The sequence below is a fragment of the Mobula birostris genome, chromosome 16 (assembly GCF_030028105.1).
Source record: "Mobula birostris isolate sMobBir1 chromosome 16, sMobBir1.hap1, whole genome shotgun sequence".
Lineage (NCBI taxonomy): Eukaryota > Metazoa > Chordata > Chondrichthyes > Myliobatiformes > Myliobatidae > Mobula > Mobula birostris.
Window position 1 is genome coordinate 25,191,576 of NC_092385.1, and position 17,817 is coordinate 25,209,392.

At 39.7% G+C, this 17,817-nt stretch overlaps 1 protein-coding gene across 11 annotated transcripts in view; it reads left to right on the plus strand.

Moving 5' to 3' along the window:
* The window catches only part of slmapa (sarcolemma associated protein a), a 196,152-nt gene that overhangs the window by 108,466 nt on the left and 69,869 nt on the right, over positions 1 to 17,817 (plus strand). The window lies entirely within an intron of this gene.

Below are 17,817 nucleotides of genomic sequence, written 5' to 3' on the forward strand. Positions count from 1 at the left end.
GGCTTGGAGTTCAATTCCGGCGCCATCTGTAAGAAGTTTTTGTGTATTTCCCATAAGTATGTGGGTTTCCTCCGGGTGCCCCAGTTTCCTCCCACATTCCAAATACATATCAGCTCGGAGGCTGATTGGTTATTGTAAATTGCCCTGAGATTAGCCTAAGTTTAAATAAGTGGGTTGCTGGGTGTTTCAGCTTGTTGGGCCGGAGGGGTCAGCTCCACGCTGTATCTCTAAATAAAATGACCTCCTCTAACATTTCACTGATTGGATTGTACAAATTCTGACCATGCCAGTAATGTATCGTAAGGATTGTTTATGATGATGATTTCTAATTCTACAACAGCACACAATTATTAAAATGCTCACAAAGTTGAATGCTTAATGAGCTTGCCTTCTCCTCAAGGTGATTTATGCTAGAGTATGGTGCCATGTGGTTAGGGTTGTCCTTCACAAACTTTCCAAGGCATTTATATTTACTGTCTGATTCTGGGCAGTGAATGTCAAGGGGCTGTTTGATCACAGTCATTGCGTCTTTTACATATCGCAGATACTGTAAGTAGTGAAATGCCTGATTATTCTGAATCATAAGCCAGAATGAAGCAATCATTGTCTGCTGTTAAAATATTTAAAATGAATACCTTGGAAGTATTTAAATCATTTGTTTCTTACAGAATGTGAATGGGTTTTTGAATTTTTTTTTCCTGGTGGTCAGTTGCAAGTTAGATCATGAACTTTAAAAAACTATATTACCTATACACCAAGCTATTTTAACCTATGAAGCAAAGGTTTGCCTTGTCACCAAAAAACTCCTTTTCCTATTGTAAGTCTATATATTTATTTTTAGTTGTGAATACCATAATAACTTTGACATTAAAGTTACACAAAGGAGTAAAAAATCACTTTTCATTTTTGATCACCCCTCTTTCTCTATAATCAATTTGTAATTGGAGGTGGAGAGGATATTGGGCATCTCCTTGCTGACCATCAATTCAGGTGCATCTCTTTGGGTCTATCCGGTTAATAACGATGTTTTAATGCGATTGAACAAACTATTGCTACTTAAAACTGAAGGAAATAATTCTGACTGTGGCCGATGCAGTATTCTCGCAAGGTGGCCTTGGGGAAAACGAGGCTACTGTTCTGGGCTATTAGTGCATTTAAAAAACCGAGGTTTTTGACTCCCAATACTGACTATCTTGCTGGCAAACGTACAGTCTCTGGTAAATAAAATTGAAGATCTCAGAGTGATATTAGGGCTGCTTGCATCCTCCCGCCCCCCACAGAATTCTAGTTAACTCCTTCTATACTGGACGCAGCAATTCAGATTGACGGGTTCACTATACACCACCAGGATAGGAGTGTTGAGTCTTTCAAAAGCAGAGGAGGAAGTGTGTGCTTCATGACTAACTCTTGGTGCACAAATGTGTCAGTGATGTCCCAATCCTGCTCACTAGACCTGGAATACCTCGCAATGAAGTGTCGTCCATTTTACCTACTTTGGGAGATTTCAGCAATTGTTTTGGTATTGGTGTACATTCCACTTCAGGCCAATGTCAAGCAGGCTCTAGACATTCTGAACGATGTGATCAACAGGCATGAAACAACACACACCTGATGCCTTCCCCATCATTCTGGGGGATTTTAACCAGTCAAGCTTCAAAAATCACTAATCATCATCAACAAATCACTTATAGTAGCAGAGGAAACAACACACTGGACCACTGTTACACCACATTTAAAAGTGCTTACCATGCTATTCCATGGCCGCTCTTTGGAAAGCCTGATCACCTGGCTATACTTCTACTCCCTGAGTATAGGCAGAGGCAGAAGACTGCAGCACCAGTTGTGAAGAGCATGATGGTATGGACAAGGGAAGCACAGGACTACTTTGAATCAGTGGACTGTATTCAGGGATTCATTTTCAAATCTGTATGAGTATGCCACAGTTGTTGCTGGCTTCATTAAATCCTGTGTGGATGAGTGTGTGCCTGCGAAAAACTAAACATTCCCAAACCAAAAGCTGAGGGTGAACCAGGAAGTTCATTGTATTTAAGTCTGGCGACCTGGGTCTGTACAAGAAAACCAAGTACGACTTGCAGAGGGCAATTTCAAAAGCCAAGAAAATTATTCTGAGTGGTTGGAGGCAACATTGGACGCATGTCAACTCTGGCAAGACTTGCAGGCCAATACTTCCTACAAAGTGAAACCCAACAGCACGAATGACAGTGATGCTTCACTACCAGACGAGCTCAATGCCTTCGATGCCCACTTTGACAGGGAGAATATAACTATAGTTGTGAGGATCTCTGCTGCATCCGGTGACCCTGTGATCTCTGTCTTGGAGGCCGGCGTGAGGCTGTCTTTCAGGAGAATGAATCCTCACAAGGCGGCAGGCCCCGACAGTGTACCTGGTAAGTCTCTGAAAATTTGTGCCAACCAACTGGTGGGTACTTTCAAAGACATTTTCAATCTCTCACTGCTAACGGTCAGAAGTTCTCACCTGCTTCAAAAAGGCACCAGTTCCCAAGAAGAGCAGGGTGAGCTGCCTTAACTACTATCACCAGTAGTAGTCACATCTAGAGTGATGAAATGCTTTGAGAAGTTGGTCATGGCTAGATCTACTCCTTTCTCAGCAAGAACCTGGACCCACTACAATTTGCCTATCACCACAGTATATCTGCGGTAGGCGCAATCTCAATGGCTCTTCACTCAGCCTTAGGTCACCTGGACAATACAAACACCTGTGTCAGGATGCTGTTCATTGACTATAGCTCAGCATTTAATATCATCATTCCTTCAGTCCTGATAGAAAAGCTACAGAACCTGGGCCTCTGTACCTCCCTCTGCAATTGGATCCTTGACTTCCTAACTGGAAGACCACAATCTGTGCAGATTGGAATAACATCTCCTTCTCACTGACAACCAACCCTGATGCACCTTAAGGATTTGTGCTTAGCCCATTGCTCTACTCTCTTTATACCCATGACTTTGTGGCTAGGCATAGCTCAAATGCCATCTATAAATTTGCTGATGATGCAACCATTGTTGGCAGTATCCCAGGTGGAAATGAGAGGGCTTACAAGGGTGAGATATAGCAGCTCATTGAGTTGTGTCGCAGCAACAACCTTGCACTCAAATGTCAGTAAGACCAAAGAGCTGATTGTGGACTTCAGAAAGAATAAGGCGAGGGACGAGGGACCAAGAACCAATCCTCGTAGAGGGATCAGAAGTGGAGAGAATGAGAAGTTTCAAGTTCCTGGGAGTTAGTATCTTTGAGGATCAAACCTGGTCCCAAAATATCAATGTAACTATAAAGAAGACAAGGCAGTGGCTATATTTCATTAGAAGTATGAGGAGATTTAGTTTATCACCTAAAATACTGGAAAACTTCGACAGATGTACCATGGAAAGCAGTCTGACAGGCTGCATCACCATCTGATATGAGAGGGGACTACTGCACAGATTGAAGGAAGCTACAGAAAGTTGTAAAATTAGTATATCGTGGGAACTAACATCCCTAATATCCAAGACATCTTCAAGCAGTGGTGCCTTGAAAAGGTTGCGTCCATTATTAAGGACCCCCATCACCCAGGACATGCCCTGTTCTCATTGTTACCATGAGGAAGGAGGTATGGAAGCCTGAAGGTACACACTCAGCAACTCAATGACAGCTTCTTCCCTTCTGCCTTCTGATGTCTAAATGGACATTTAACCAATGAACACTACCCCACTTTTTTTTATTATTTTTGTTTTTGCACTACTATTTGTAAAATTAACTTTTTAATATGCACATATATACTTACTGTTATTTATTTATTTATTCATTCATTCATTCTATATTGCTGCTAAGTTAACAAATTTCAGGACATATGCTGGTGATACTAAACCTGATTCTGATTCTCAGGGATGTGTGCTCAGCCCACTGCTCTACTCTCTGTACTCTTGTGTCAGTGCTTAAACGCAGTTTAAACGCCATTTGCAGATGACACCACTGTTGTTCGTAAAATATGAGATGGTGACAATAAGACGTACAAGAGTGAGATAGATCAGCTGGTTGAGTGGTGACACACCTCAACATGGTATTCAATGTCAGCAAGACCAGGGAATTAATTGTGGACTTCAGGGGAAGTTAGGAGACCTCATTGAGTGGTTGATGATAGAAAAGGTGGTGAGCAGCTTCAAGTTCCTGAGTGTCAGCATCTGAGTCTGTCCTGAGCCCAACACATTGATGCAATCACTACGAAGCCACACAATTTGCTGTACTTTGTTAGGAGCATGAGAAACTTTGCTATGTCACCAAAACTCTTTGGCTGGTTGCATCACAGCCTGCTATGAAAAACTTATTGCACAGGATTGTAAAAGGCTGTAGAGGGTTGTAGATTCAGCCAGTGGGCACAACCCTCCTCATCATCAAGGACATAAAGAGGTAATCAAGGACATCCAGAGGACCCTTGCCATCTGGGACATGCTCTCTTCTCATTACTACTGTCAGGGAGAAAGTACAGGAGACTCACACTCAATGATTCAGGAACAACTTCTTCGCCTCTGTCATCAGATTTCTGAATGGTTATCGAACCCATGAGCACTACTTTATTAGTTCTCTGTTTTACACTACTGCAAATGAATAAATTTCACATCATATAAGACAGTGATAATCTGATTTTGATTCTGACCTGAGTTCATTTCTGGTTACAAATGCTATAACGGGGTATTATGTACCCATCTTAGATTCTTGTCGGGTGTCTGATTTGCAAATAAAATGTCATTCCCGTTGAAACATCTTTGAAGAAAATTGTTTGATCTTGTGGCACTCGTTAAAATAAAATGTTGGTTTCTTTTTAGTTTTGGAAGAATATAACATTTGCAGATGATTACACTCATCTACTGAGCAGCTTGATACAGTATTTTGACTAAAAATTAAAACCATCAACTGTCATACAAACCATTAATCGTATCCTACAGAAATGAAGAATATCACAAAACAAAATAGAATCATTTGGTTCATTAACTGATTTATTTGTATTACTACATTTCTCCTCTCCTATTGTTCTCCACGCACTTTCTTTTGCAAGCAGCACTCTTTTTGAAGAGTTTATGGGCGTTCCTTCATTATTTTGCAGCAATAACTTCAATATTGTGATCACCTTCTGTGTAAATTCACACAAATCACCCTTTTGGTTCACTTTGCTTTGATCTTGTGTCCCCTTGCACCAAACAACCAGTTTTATTACTCTCTCATTTGTCTTTCTTGACACAAGTGAAAAATCAAATCTGTTGACTCTAGTCCCAGTTAATGTTCACTCTATATTGGACTAAATTAGATTAGTTGAAGAAAAAAATACTGGAATGCCCACACCACAAGTATCAGCTAACTGAAGTCTGTTTCAGTTTGAATGTTCTTGTCTTTCAGCATATAAGACCATTTCCTTCCTTTATGGTATTGTCTATTAATGCTGTTGCCTCTGAAGAACATGCACCTGCATGCCAGGTTCCCTCTGCTGTTAAAATATTACATTGTCTTTACTTCTGCACATTCTTTATTCCAATGTATATTGAGCTGCAGCGTGCTCAGAATAGAGATTGTCATATTCATATATGCAATCCCTGTACCTACACTTAACTTTTACAACCTATCTATTCCTATTAAAGAATGATGGCCCAGGCTGCACTGCTGTATTGATACCCAGGGGTATCAATACAGAGGATTTTGACAACAGAAGAGGTGAGGCAGGGCAGGTTAAGAAATGTCACATGAATAGAATTAGACAATGATGATCGGGATAGGTGGTTGGAAATTCAAAGTTGGATATGAGCTATTGTCAGTAAATCAAATAAAAGAGTCCCCAGACAACAGGTATAGACTTTCCTGTATTGCATTTGGGTGATTTTTTTTTCTCTTGCTCTTCAAGTGTTGGTCTTTTATTTTTATTTTTATTCCTTTGTTTTTCTTTAATTGGGTTCTTTCGAGTTTCTTGCTTTGTGGCTACCTGTGAGCAAAGAAATCTCAAGGTTGTATAATTAATACAGTCTTTGATAATAAATATATTTGAAACTTGAACAGAAAGGAGGTTGTGAGACAGGTGGGTATGTTCAGTGCACATTTAGAAATTAGCATAATGTTTTTGATGGATGAAAAACTGTCGGAATTCAAGGGTTGATCTCTGACAGGAAGAGAAGTCAGTGCAGGTGATTGCCTAGCTCATACCAGATAGATAAGAATGGAATTTGCTGTGTACGCTCAGCCGGTTGGAACGAAAGTAAGTACATTAGTTGAACAGGAGAAGATGCTCATTGGTGCAACATAATAGACTGGTCCTTCACAGTGTGGTGCTAGTGCAAGAAAAAGACTTTAACCTATTTATTTCATATAGGATTGGATTGGACACATGCTTCCTCTCTCTCAAGACCCCTTTGCTACAGAAACAATGCATCTGCATAAAGTTTGGTTGGGTTTGAATATGATATACTATGACTTGAATCTAGCTATCAGAACTTATCCAATGAATGAGCAAAAACAGTAAGAGATACTGAGGTCTTTTTCATAGTAGTTTTATAATCGCAGTTCAGCCTGTAGTGGTCCAAGAAGCAGTCGGTTCTGACTTCAGCCAGGTTGCTTGCCTGTTAAACAACACCTCATGGTTGTTACCATGGTCTTGTGGTTCCATTGCACTTTCAGTCTGTTCATTCATGCCTACCATGTACTGTATGTCCTCAGAGTATCTGAAGTTAACGGCTCCTTCTTTGTAGTAGTAGAATTGTTTAGACTTTTTAAAATATGATTAACTTTCCTATTTCTGGAAACGGCTGTGCTTTAAAAAATTATTTGACTCAAAAGGGAATTTTTGCTCTGATTGTTCAGGCAGCAAAGAAGTGTTTAGTGCTTAGCTCTAGTGTAACCCCATAACAGGCAGCAAGTTGTAGTTTAAAAACACAAACACGAGGAGATCTGCAGATGCTGGAATTTCAAGCAACACACATAAAAGTTGCTGGTGAATGCAGCAGGCCAGGCAAGCATCTCTAGGAAGAGGTACAGTCGACATTTCAGGCCGAGACCCTTCGTCAGGACTAACTGAAAGAAGAGCTAGTAAGAGATTAAAGAGAGGGAGGGATGGAGCCAAGAGCTGGACGGATGATTGGCAAAAGGGATATGAGAGGATCATGGGATAAAGCCACACTCAGGTTGGAGGAACAACACCTTATATTCCTTCTGGGTAGCCTCCAACCTGATGGCATGAACGTTGACCTCAAACTTCCGCTAATGCCCCACCTCCCCCCGTACCCCATCCGTTATTTATTTATATACACACATTCTTTTTCTCTCCTTTTTCTCCCTCTGTCCCCCTCACTATACCCCTTGCCCATCCTCTGGTTCCCCCCCACTTTCTTTCTCCCTAGGCCTCCTGTCCCATGATCCTCTCATATCCCTTTTGCCAATCATCTGTCCAGCTCCGGGCTCCATCCCTCCCCCTCCTGTCTTCTATCATTTCGGATCTCCCCCTTCCCCTTTCAAATCTCTTACTAGCTCTGCTTTCAGTTAGTCCTGACGAAGGGTCTCGGCCGGAAACATCGACTGTACCTCTTTCTAGAGATGCTGCCTGGCCTGCTGCGTTCACCAGCAACTTTGATGTGTGTTGCAGCAAGCTGTAGTTGACTTATAATGGGTCTGTTGAGAGGCTGGAATCCAAGGCATCTATCAGAAGCATATGACAAACTGGGCTTTACACTCAATATCTGCTGGACAAAGGTCCTCTACCAACCTGTCCTCATGCATTGTTGCCTGCTGATAAAAGTTTATGATGGGGCCCTAGAAAATGTCAGCCATAGTTCAGGAGCCATTTCCCAATGAAGAAGGTAATTGGTCTTTAGTGGGCCAACCTAGGAGCTGACTGAGGAGCATTAGAATGTCATCTTGTACTGACCTCACAAGCTACAGCCTACACATCAAGGCACTGAAAAAATACTACCAGTGCTATGTTTACAATATCATCCTAAGGACAATGACCACTCCCAAGCCAACATCTCCAGTAATAAGACGCCATTTACACTCAGCTTGCTCTGTTACTCTGACCATGTTTGCATGCTTGACGCCAAAATAGATGCTCTATTCTGAACTGTGATTTAAGAAGCAACCACTAATAGCTTGATGAAAGTGTTATCAAAGCCACCTTGGTGAGGGAGAAGTAATGACTCTACTGACTGCTTAAAATCCCTGTCCAATGACCACGAAGTGGAGAAGGAGTATTCACAATGGTATTGAGAACCTTGAATCTGTGCAGTGGGACCACATAGAAGCCCAGCTGTAATACATTCCACCCACCGCTTCATCACACTAGGCAGTTTCTGCAGCATCAATGGCTTTGTCGGTGGATACCACAACAGCTTCATCAACTACCTCAGAAACCATAGGACCAGTGTGGAAGAAGGTCATCATCAATCCCACTGACTAAGAACAATAAGGGGCTTAGATTATGAAAGTAGAATTTGCAACTTTGCGTTTTTTATCGCATTGCTATAAAAGTAATACAAAATATGGCCTGAGGTGGAAAACCAGTTAAGAAAATCAAAATCCAGAGCTTCTTAAGAAATATTAAGCATGTTTTTTGGACTTAAGTGAGAGTGCATGACAAATTTTTCCAAAGAGCATTCATTTATCTTTGAATTCATAAATAGGTAGCAATATAGAACTACTCAGCAGAATATTGTACTTCCTATAAAACTCTCCATATGGAACATCATGTACAGTTTTTAGTGAGGGAAAAGAACATTCAGCTAAACGATTAGTTTTAATGAAGTATGAAGGCCTATCTATATATAAAAATTAAAGTCCAGCTCAGGCAGGGCTGCTTCTCATTTTTTTTCATAACCAACTCACATACTTCCATAAATATAGCAATCTTATTTGTAGAATTATACAATTCTTTGTGAAAATACTAAGCAAATCATCCTGCCCTGCTTAAAGTAATGACCTTGGCCAGCAGACTTAACCCATACATGAATATCTACACTATATGGAAGACCTACCCCACACAGCTGTGTAGGAGTTACATAGCCACCCTATATTAGTTTTGTTTTTAATTTGAAATATTTTATCATAATAAATATGACAAGTTGATTAAGTACATTAATTTAATTTAAAATCGAAATATTCAATGTGAAATAACTGTTAGCTGTAGTGTGCCTTAAATGGTGTTCCATGACTTGTTGCATGTCAAAGCCATTAGTCATTAACTGCAAAGAAAGCAAAGTACATCATCATTTAATTGCCTGTTAACTTGGGCTGTAACATGTAATCAACTCTTAATAATCTTGAATTTACAATCTTTTCAATTTATAATGACTCAGTTTTCCTTAAGTTATATGCCAGTGTAAATAGTCCCAGTTAGATGTACAACAATAAAACTCTTATCAGCACATTACTTTTTTTCCAAAATAACTATTTCCTTGACTTTCCTGCACCCCACAAAGAGCTTACAAAATACCAGTTACAATACAATTCCTTGCTTTGCAGAACACTTCTCTCCACTAGACTGTTCATTTTATTTTCCTGAACTGTGAATTTCCAGATTTGTTTAAAATACAACTAGGAAATAAGCAACAGAAGAAGAGTTAAAGAATGATTTGGAAGGAGTATTTGGAATGTTCCAGAGTTGAGAGGGAAGAAGAGAAATACTCTGTTCGTATACTTGTGTAGCTATTGACCAAAAAAGGAGTGTTTGAGAAGCAAAGATAAACTTGGTGTATTGTGGGCTGGTTCTTGTCACAAAGTAATCAACTTTTGAGAAAAAAATGTTTCCTGAAAAATTTCACATTGCTGTAATCTTAAAATAGCAAGGGAGAATGGCACTGGGGGAGAAAAGCCTTAATAGGTAAAACATGTTGCACAAGTTGAAGAAGTGGAAAGTTAAAACAAAATTTTCCAGATCTTAGTATATGTTGTAAAGGTAAACTTTTTCGGTGTTAAAAATTCCACGTGTTTAAAAGAAAGAAGTGAAGGTGATTATGCTGCATATCTACACTGGATATTAAATAAAATTACATTTGAGAAATTATTTATAAATAACACAAATAATATTTAATTTCAACTTTGCCCGAATAAGTTGAAGATAAGAAACAATGTAGGCAATGTCTTGGTATATATTACATAGAGAATGAATGCACTCATTAAATATTTAAAGAGTTTCATCTGCTATATACATGACAAAATACGCTTGCATCATGTACAGTTAGGATTAGAAATTGTTAGTTATGTCTATTGGTCTACAGTGGTGCTTTATTTGCAGATATAATTGTGCTGTTTTGAAAGTAGTAAGTCTTAAAATTTTAATTTGTAACTACAGTGGATTCTGGTTAACAGGGACACATCAAGACCAGTATATTTTGGCCCTGTTAAGTGGCTATTCCAATTAGCCACAGTTTCATGGAAATAGTTCAAAGGGTATTAAAAAAAAGACAAACTACTAATTAACTCAGTAACAAATTATGTACTTAAATGAAATACAAAACAAGTTAGAACACTATTATTACTACTACAGCTCTATAAGACACTGTATTAGTTCCTTATATTTATTAATGGAAGAAGTATGCTGCCATGTTCGTTTGATTGACCTTGAATGAACAAAATCAGCGTAGATATCAAGTGTAGATAATCGACTGCCTTCAAACAACTTTCAATAATTGAATCCTCCAAATCATCATTTTCATTGTAACATTCAAGATGAATGTTAATACCTTCGTAATTCCTAACTTTCTGAAGTAGTGAAATTGTTTCATTTTCACTCCCAGCCATTTCTGGTATCTCCAAACCTGAATACTTGAAACCACAGTGAGCAAAACAGTTCTTAATTTTCTTATTTAATTGTCAGTAATATATCAGTTTACTGGTTATTTATCGCCAACTATCAGTGACAAAAATTGCTGCTTTTTTAACATAAGCACATGCACTGACACCATTTAAAAACTGTTCACTCTAATGGGCATGCAAGTCCACATATCTGACACAGGTTAGAAACTGTTCGGCAACAGTCTTGTATCCCAATCAAGTAACATAGTGTCCCAAATAAACTAAGGGAATTCTGTTTTTTTTTCTCAATTAGGGTTAGTTCTTTAAGAGTTGTCCCAATTAAGCGGCTGCCCTGAGTAACCATTGGCACAATTTACTGGAATCTACTGTATTTAAGAAGCTTATGTTCCATGTAGCTTTTCCCATGCTTTCTCAAGGGCCGTTTAATGAGGAAGTCAAGCCTGTTGCATCTGAACACAAGGGTATTGTTAGCAATAGAGAGCAGTAGTCACTTGTGAGTTTCAGTTTCAATTGCAATAGCGCAGGAAAGTTGAGCCATTTGTAACAATAAGTCTAATATAATCCTTCACATGTTTTGGATTAAATCTGGTACAGGCAAGTCTGAGATAGATACTTCCACTTGAACCATTTGAGAAGTGTTAAAATTTTAATCAGACTGTGAAGGGCATTCTGAGAGCTGTTACTGAATGCCAACAGATCTTGAAACATGCACAAAGACTTAATTATTTGCTTTGGTTCTTTTGCAAGTTGTCGTATGTTAATACAGGATGAATAAAGCAATTGTTATCTGTTAATAGAGGAATAAGTACAGGATGAATACAGGTTATATTTGAAAGAACTCAGTATATGGAATAAGGTAGTTAAATTTGTAGTGTAGTTAGAGATTGGCAAGTATGACATTGTGGCCATCACTAGTCATCACAAGACAAGACAATGGAGCAGAAGTAGGCCATTCGGCCCATCGAGTCTGCTCGCAACTAATCATGGCTAAAAGGTGATCATAGCTGGGAGGTTAACATCCAAGGATACACCTTGTATTGAAAGGATAGGCAGGTAGGCAGAGGGGTTCAGGTGGCTGTGTTGGTAAAAAAAAAAAAGGAAGAAATCAAATCCTTAAAAAGAGGTGATTTAGGATTGGAAGATGGAGCGTTCTTGTGGTTAGAGTTAAGAAACTGCAAGGGTAAAAAGACCCTGACGAGAGTTGTATTCAGGCCCCCGAACAGTTGCCAGGATGTGGGATATAAATTTCAATGGGAAATAGAAAAGGCAATGTTGCAGTAATGGGGGATTTCAATGTGCATTGGGGAAAACAGGTTGCTGGTGGAACAAGATGAATTTGTAAAATGCCTATGAGATGGCTTTTTACAGCAGCTTGTGGTGGTCCACTAGGGGGAAATTAATTCTGGATTGGTACAGTTGAGGTTTTGAGCCGAAACATCGACTATACTTTTTTCCATGGATGCTACCTGACCTATTGAGTTCCTCCAGCATTTTGTGCATGTTGCTCAGATTTCCAGAATTGCAGATTTTCTGTTGTCTGGATTGGGTGTTGTGTAATGAACCAGATTTGATTAGGGAACTTAAGATAAAGGAACCCCGAGGTGAAAGTGATAAAATTCACATTGTAGTAAGAGAGGGAGAAAATAAAGTCATATGTATTACAGTGAAGTAAAGGAATTACAGAGGCATGAGAGAGGAGCTGGCTAAAGCTGATGGGCAGGGGACACCATCAGTAATAATGGCGGAGCAGCGATGGCTGGAATTTCTGGGTCAGTTCAGAAGGTTCAGGGTAGATACATTCCAAAGAAAAAGAAGATTTCTAAAAGGAAGATGTGGCAGAAAAGGGAAGGCAAAGATAGCATACAAGCAAAAGAGAGGCATATAATATTGTAAATATTAGTGGAAAGTCAGGGAAGCTTTTAAAAACCAATAGTAGACAACTAAAAAAACCATATGACAAAGGAGCAGAAGTCGACCATTTGGCCCATCAAGTCTGCTTCGCCATTTTATCATGAGCTGATCCGTTCTCCCATTTAGTCCCACTCCCCTGCCTTCTCACCATAACCTTTGATGCCCTGGCTACTCAGATACTTATCAATCTCTGCCTTAAATACACCCAATGACTTGGCCTCCACTGCCGCCCGTGGCAACAAATTCCATAGATTCACCACCCTCTGGCTAAAAAAATTTCTTTCCATCTCTGTTCTGAATGGGTGCCCTTCAATCTTAAGACATGCCCTCTTGTACTCGACTTCCCCATCATGGGAAACAGCTTTGCCACATCCACTCTGTCCATGCCTTTCAACATTCGAAATGTTCTTATGAGGTCCCCCCTCATTCTTCTAAACTCCAAGGAATGCAGTCCAAGAGCGGACAAACATTCCTCATATGTTAACCATCTCATTCCCGGAATCATTCTAGTGAATCTTCTCTGTACCCTCTCCAATGTCAGCACATCCTTTCTTAAATAAGAAGCCCAAAACTGCCCATAGTACTCCAGGTGAGGTCTTACCAGTGCCTTATAGAGCCTCAACATTACATCCCCGCTCCTATACTCTATTCCTCTAGAAATGAATGCCAACATTGCATTTGCCTTCTTTACCACCGACTCAACCTGAAGGTTAACCTTAAGGGTATCCTGCAGGAGGACTCCCAAGTCCTGTTGCATCTCAGAACTTTGAATTCTCTCCCCATTTAAATAATAATCTGCCCGTTTATTTCTTCTGCCAAAGTGCATAGCCATACACTTTCCAACATTGTATTTCATTTGTCACTTCTTTGCCCATTCTTCCAATCTATCCAAGTGTCTCTGCAGACTCTCTGTTTCCTCAACACTACCGGCCCCTCCACCTATCTTCGTATCATCAGCAAACTTAGCCACAAAGCCATCTATTCCATAATCCAAATCGTTGATGTACAACGTAAAAAGAAGCGGTCCCAACACGGACCCCTGTGGAACACCACTGGTAACTGGCAGCCAACCAGAATAGGATCCCTTAATTCCCACTCTTGGTTTCCTGCCAATCAGCCAACGCCCTATCCACGTGTGTAACTTTCCCGTAATTCCATGGGCTCTTGTTAAGCAGCCTCGTGTGGCACCTTGTCAAAGGAACAATGAGAAGAAAGATGATATACGAGGGTAAGCTAACCAGTAATATCAACAAGGATACCAAAAGTTCTTACAGATATACAAAGATTAAAAGAGCAGTGAGAATGGATTTTGGACCACTGGAAAGTGATGCTGGAGGGGTAATAATGGGGGGCAAAGAAATGGCAGACAAACTGAATAAGTATCTTGCACCAGTCTTCACTGTGGAAGGCATGAGCAATATGCCAGAGATTCAGGAGTGTCAGGGGACAGAAGTCAGTGTAGTTGCTATTACTAAAGAGAAGGTGCTTGGGAAGCTGATAGATCAGAAGGTAGATAAGTCACCTGGACCATATGAACTGCACCCTGGGGTTCTGAAAGAGATAGTTGAAGAGATTGTGGAGGCATTAGTAATGATCTTTCAAGAATCACTGGATTTTGGAATGATTCCAGGAGAATGGAAAATTGCAAATATCATTCCACTCTTTAAGAAGGGATGGAGGCAGAAGAAGGGAAATTATAGGCCAGTTAGATGGCCAGGAAGATGTTGGAGGGCATTATTAAGGATGAGGTTTATGGGTACTTGGAAGTGCATGATAAAGTAGGCCAAAGTCAGCCTTAAGGTTTCCTTCTGGGGAAATCTTGCCTGACAATTCTTTTGGAATTCTTTGAGGAAATAGAAGGGAGGATAGAAAAAAGAGAGTCAGTGGATGTAGTTTTGGATTTTCTGAAGGCCTTGCACAAGGTGACGCACATGAAGCTATGTAACAAATAAGAGCCCATAGTATTACTGGAAATATACTAACATAGATAAAATTGTCTGACTGGCATGAGGCAAAGAGTGGGTGTAAAGGGTCCATTCTGGCTGGCTGCAGGTGATTAGTGGCGTTCTGCAGGGGTTGGTATTGAGACCGCTTCTCTTCATGTTATATGTCAATCATTTGGGTGATGGAATTGATGACTTTGTGGCCAAGTTTGCAGATGATACAAAGGTAGATGGAGGGGCAAGTCATTTTGAGGAAGTAAGTGAGGAAGTATAGAATATAGTGCAGGGAAGTGTATGGTCATGCACTTTGGTAGTACAAGGAATAAAGGTGTAGACTTTTTTTCTAACCTGGGAGAAAATCCAAATCAGAGGTACATATGGACTTGCAACTCCTTGTGCAGGATTCCTTAAAGGTTAACCTGCAGGTTGATTCAGTGGTAAGTAAGGCAAGTGGAATGTTAGCATTGGAAAGGGTTAGAATATAAAAGAAAGGATGCAGTGCTGAGGATTTATAAGGCATTGGTCAGCCCGCACTGGGAGTATTGTGAGCAGTTTTGAGCCCCTTATCTAAGAAAACTCTTTTCCTATGTGTATGTTTGTTGTCCAAAATTTGTTTACCCATCTAGTCTTGCCAATTATAAAACAATAAAAATGTTTTTTAGAAGTTTCAGAATAATCCAAGTTCCTTTTTTATGCACATTGTAACTCCCTTCACAGTCTCAGACCATCCCAAATCCATACGCAAAGAGGTTTTTTCACGAAGGTTCGGTGGTACTGCAGGAAATGCAGTGTCCAGTTTTGCAGATAACAAAGATCCACAGCCAGCAGTGATTAAATGTTAACCAAAAGACAGCAGATGCTGGCAATCAGCAATAAAAATTGAAAATTAAAACGTTGGAAACATCAGTAAATGCAGCACAATATGTGAAGTAAGAAATGGATAGAGTTTCAGGTCAAAGACTTTGTTCTTTTCTTGAACTCTAGTGCATGGATTTTTTTACATTTACCTGATATGGCAAATATGGGCTTCACCTTCATATCTTGTCCAAAAGGTGCCAGCTCAGATTTACCTCAATACTGCAATAAAATGTCAGCCTGAGTAATGCACTGAACCCCTTGGCTTGTGGGCTTTTGAACACACAATCTTCTAACCCAAGGACAAAAAGATAGGATGCAAGGTCAGCAGAATTAATGAGAGATCTGGATGGTGTACTTTTATCAAAACATGCTTTCAATAGCGGTAGTATGATACTACAGTCTTGGAAGGTACTTTTCCAACTTATCCATAACAACTAAGACTGTGATTTCTGGACACTGGAGAACTAGAAGGTATGTCTCTTTGGAGAAAGTTTGTTGGTTTCCAAAAGGTGGAATAACAGTGTAAAATTGGCAAACCCTGGGGCCATTCACTAGGAGAGTATTGTGCTTTATACCCAACAAATGGTTTCCTCTAGCCTAAAAGACTAAAAGACTTGAGGTGGATGGGTGGGGGCGGGGGGGGGCACAAAACCTTTGGTACGAGTTCACGAGATTGTAGATAGATATGTAGATAGAATAAGAGAGAAAGAATGTGACTGGAACTTGGAAGAGCATTTTTAAGGATGAATTTCTCTGAAATTGAAAGTAGTTATGGGAAAGGATAGTGATGGGCCAGGAATAAAGATCTTAAATTGGAGAAAGACCAATTTCAATGAAATAACTGAGAACCTAGCAAAAGTGAAATGGGAGCATTTACTCCCAGGTAATTCTACATTAACACAGTTTGAAGCATTCTAAGAAGAAGTAGCCAACAGTGCAGGGTAACATCTTAGCTTTGGCTTTCACCTTCACAGGAACGAGTTGTCAAGAGATATCAAGGGTTAGATAAAGAGTGAAAAGGAACCATATGGTGGGTCTAGAGAACTAAAGACTTAGGGGTGGTCATGTCAAGAGTTCAAAAGGTACTTTATAATAGCAATATCTCGAAGACAAATGATGGTTGGTTCTTCGCTTGTGAAGATCAGGAGGGAAGAAGTGTCCTCAGGAGTGATGCCAAATAGCAACACGTAAAAGACATTTGGAATAAGGAAACAGTATGTATAAGCCAAACATGGGCAGATGGGATTTGCCATGAACGACTTGGGCTGAATTACTCTATGATTCTACCCAGTATAGGTTGGAGCTTCAGAGGGACACTAGGAAGGCAAAAAAGGTCACAATATATCATTGGTTGATAGGATTAAGATAAATCCAAAGATATTTCATATAATAAAGTAGTAGTGCGAGTAATGCAATAAGTTAAGGACAAAACAATAACCAGGGAAGTATAAGGCTTATTAAGAATAAGGGACAATCTATGTGTTTGCCAGAAGGTATAGGTAAGGACCTGTATGAATACTTTTCATTGTCATAAAGAAGACAGTAATTAGAGGATTCAATGAAGGCAAAGGTGAAATTCAGTTCAAGTTTCCATTAATGATTATAGACCTGTATGCCTAACATTAGAAGGGAAGTTACAGTATACACCTGCATTATGGAGGCAATTCATTCCTAGAAAACTGCATATATTACAATTCTGCATAAAGCAAACCCCCTTTTCCTCATTGAAACCCATGTTATAAGTGGAGCTATGTTCCCCCAGGAAGTTTTTCTCTCAACAATGACCCAAATGTGCACAGTCTGCAGGTGTAGGAATTCTGATTGTATTGAAACACAGTGGAGAAAGGGTTGCTGTTTTAATTAAAATGGAAATGGGTGTTATATTGTTTGATTTAAAACAGGAGTCCCCAACCTGGGGCCCACGGACTCCTCAGTTAATGGTAAGAACTGTGGCATAAGTAAGGTTGGAAATCCCTGGATTGAAGTATCATAGTACAAGTATCAATATGAGAGGTGGTTGTAAGAATACTGAACTCCCTGCCACCACGTGTGAATCTGATCATGCAGTTTCATCATGTATGAGGCACCAGTAGTGTTATACTATTTACATTTTAACTTGTATGTCCATCTTATTATTAGTTAATTTATTTGTGGTATTATTATTTATGTGTCGTGTGTGAGTTATACGTAATGTGTTGTGCACCTTGATCTGGAGGAATATTGTTTTGTTTGGTGCTATATGTGTGTACAGCTGAATGACAATAAACTGAACTTGAACTTGCCTTGTTAGTTTCCAAAGTAACTCCC